The sequence below is a fragment of the Euleptes europaea genome, chromosome 14 (genome assembly GCF_029931775.1).
Source record: "Euleptes europaea isolate rEulEur1 chromosome 14, rEulEur1.hap1, whole genome shotgun sequence".
Lineage (NCBI taxonomy): Eukaryota > Metazoa > Chordata > Lepidosauria > Squamata > Sphaerodactylidae > Euleptes > Euleptes europaea.
Window position 1 is genome coordinate 47,273,301 of NC_079325.1, and position 3,038 is coordinate 47,276,338.

At 46.6% G+C, this 3,038-nt stretch overlaps 1 non-coding gene across 1 annotated transcript; it reads left to right on the forward strand.

Moving 5' to 3' along the window:
• Positions 1-2,498: 2,498 nt before the first annotated feature.
• On the forward strand, positions 2,499-2,570 carry TRNAD-GUC (transfer RNA aspartic acid (anticodon GUC)). The gene has a single exon. It is a non-coding gene; the product is annotated as a tRNA-Asp (tRNA).
• Positions 2,571-3,038: the final 468 nt, after the last annotated feature.

Genomic DNA, 3,038 nt, shown 5'->3' on the forward strand with positions numbered 1-3,038 from the left:
GCCTAGACTTGTAAGAGCCTGGGCTCATGGTCTCCCCCCTCGTAATGTAGCTATACTTCTATCTATCCTGGCCTTCCTCCCAGGGCTGTTGTAATGATTACTGAAACAACATTATGTGAAATGTTTTCAGTGCGAGTAAATGGTCAGTATCTCTACCTAGAGGTGTGCACAAATTTTTTTTTTGGGGGGGGTTGGGTTTATTAAACTGAAAATTTTTGAAAAATCCAGAAGACCCAGATTTTTTGAAAAATGTTGTGGACAGGAACGCCCCTTCTCCTCCTCTAAGCTGCTTGCCGGAACCTGCAGGCAGCAGGGCTAGAAAGAACACTCCCACCTCCCTCTCCAATAGGGTTGCCAACTTCCAGGTATAGAATCATAGAATCATAGAGTTGGAAAGGACCACCACTGTCATCTGGTCCAACCCCTTCACAATGCAGGAAATTCACAACTACCTCCCCCACACACACCCAGTGAGCCCTACTCCATGCCCAGAAGATGGCCAAGATGTCCTCCCTCTCGTGATCTGCCTAAGGTCATAGAATCAGCACTGCTGACAGATGGCCATCTAGCCTCTGCTTAAAAACCTCCAGGGAAGGAGCACTTACCACCTCCCGAGGAAGCCTGTTCCACTGAGGAACTGCTCTAACTGTTAGAAAATTCTTCCTAATGTATAGACGGAGATCTCCTGCTATTGATCTCCAGCCGATAGAAATCAGTTCACCTGGAGAAAATGGCTGCTTTGGCAATTAGACTCTATGGCATTGAAGTCCTTCCCCTCCTCAAACCCCGCCCTCCTCTGGCTCCACCCCAAAAACATCCGATTGGTGGCAAAGAGGGACCTGGCAACCCTACTCTCCAAGCTGCAGGTCAGAAGCCGCTTAGAGAGGGAGGTGAGGTGTTCCTAGCCACACTGCCGGCCTTCTCTGGAGTCCAGAGAAGGTAGGCGGCATGGATCTGAGTATTCAAACAGGTAAGGGAGGAAATGGCAGGGGAGGGGGGAGGCTGGTGGTGGTGGTGGGATTTAAGCTACCTGAATAATGGTGAATAAATTTGGCATTATTCCAGTCTTCTTTTTTCAGCCCTCCCCCTTTTTTTTGGCCGCCATTTTTACTTGGTTAAAAAAAAGAACCAAAATACCAAAAAGGTATTTTTTGGGGTTTTTTTTAAGTTCAGCATATTGATATGCACATCCCTTTCTCTATCTAATGGCTAACTGGCTGGCTCCTGTGCAGATGATGAAAGCCACACAATGGGGCTACCTGCAGATATGGTAGGGGTCATTTTCCTATTCGGGGGACTCCCCAAATATGACTTAGTAAATTAACGAAAAGATAAAAGGGAGAATGGAATTCAAAAAAATGGCCTGATGAGAAATAAATGAGAATCAGCCTGATGAAACCACTGAGATCTTAAAATGGGAGATCTGTAGAATCATAGAATTGTAGAGCTGGAAGATACCACCAGGGTCATCTAGTCCAACCCCCTGCACAATGCAGGAAATTCATAACTACCCCCCTCCACACCCCCAGTGACCCCATTACATGCCCAGAAGATGACCAAGATGTGTTCCCTCTCATCATCTGCTTAGAGGTTATAGAATCAGCATTGCTGACAGATGGCCATCTAACCTCTGCTTAAAAACCTCCACGGAAAGAGAGCTTACCACCGCCCGAGGAAGCCTGTTCCACTGAGGAACCCCTCAAACTGTTAGAAAATTCTTCCTAATGCCTAGACAGAAACTTTTTTGATTTAATTTCAACCTGTTGTTTCTGATCCGACCTTCTGGGGTAACAGAAAGTAGCTTGGCACCATTCTCTATATGACAGCCCTTCAAGTACTTGAAGATGGTTATCATATCCCCTCTCAGTCTTCTCCTCTTCAGGCGAAACATACTCAGCTCCTTCAACCTTTCCTCATAGGACTTGGTCTCCAGACCCCTCACCATCTTTGTTGCCCTCCTCTGGACCGATCCAGCTTGTCTACATCTTTCTGAAATTGTGGTGACCAAAACTGAACACAGCACTCTAGGTGAGATCTAAACAAAGCAGAGTAAAGCGATACCAGCACTTCGCATGATCTGGACACTATACTTCTGTTAATACAGCCCAAGATCACATTTGCCTTTTTAGCTACCGCAGGGAGATCTTGTTTCCCCTTTGCCCAATTTTTTCTTGTGGATCTTAGCCTATTAGATATTAGAAAAATGCAAATGGGGTGGAGGGGAATAGGTGGAAACTTCTGTTTATTGTTAGGACCACTGAGTGTAGTATTTGGATCTGTAGTGTTCTGAGACTTCTCAACTATTTCTCATATGTATCCTATTCGTTGCTTTATTGATCCAGAACTTTGTCTGTGCTAGGTCACACACCTCCTCAAGTCTAGTTTTAACTATGAGAATGTCCAAAAATAAATCCTGAAATTGAAGTATGGGTAGGGTTGGCAATCTCCAGGAGGGGCTTGGGGATCTCCTGGAATTAGAACTGATCTCCAGATGGGGAGGGGCTGTGGCTTGGTGGTAGAGCATCTGCTTGTCATGCAGAAGGTCCCAGGTTCAATCCCTGGCACCTCCAGTTCAAGGGACTAGGCAAGTAGGCAATGTGAAAGACCTCTGCCTGAGGCCCTGGAGAGCTGCTGCTAGTCTGAGTAGACAATACTGACTTTAATGGACCAAGGGTCTGATTCAGCATCACATGGAACACATGAAGCTGCCATATCCTGAATCAGACCCTTGGTCCATCAAAGTCAGTATCGTCTACTCAGACCGGCAGCGGCTCTCCAGGTTCTCAGGCAGGGGTCTTGGCAGAAGTCTTTCACATCCGAGACCAACCACACCACAATGGGCTTCTGATTGTAGATAATAATGGTGCATATGGCTGTAACAATCTCTTCTCTGTAGCTCAGTGGTAGAGCATCTGCTTGGCATGCAGAAGGTCCCAGGTTCAATCCCTGGCATCTCCAGTTAAAGGGACTATGCAAGTAGGTGATGTGAAAGACCCCTGCCTCTGAGGCCCTGGAGAGTCACTGCTGGTCTGAGTAGA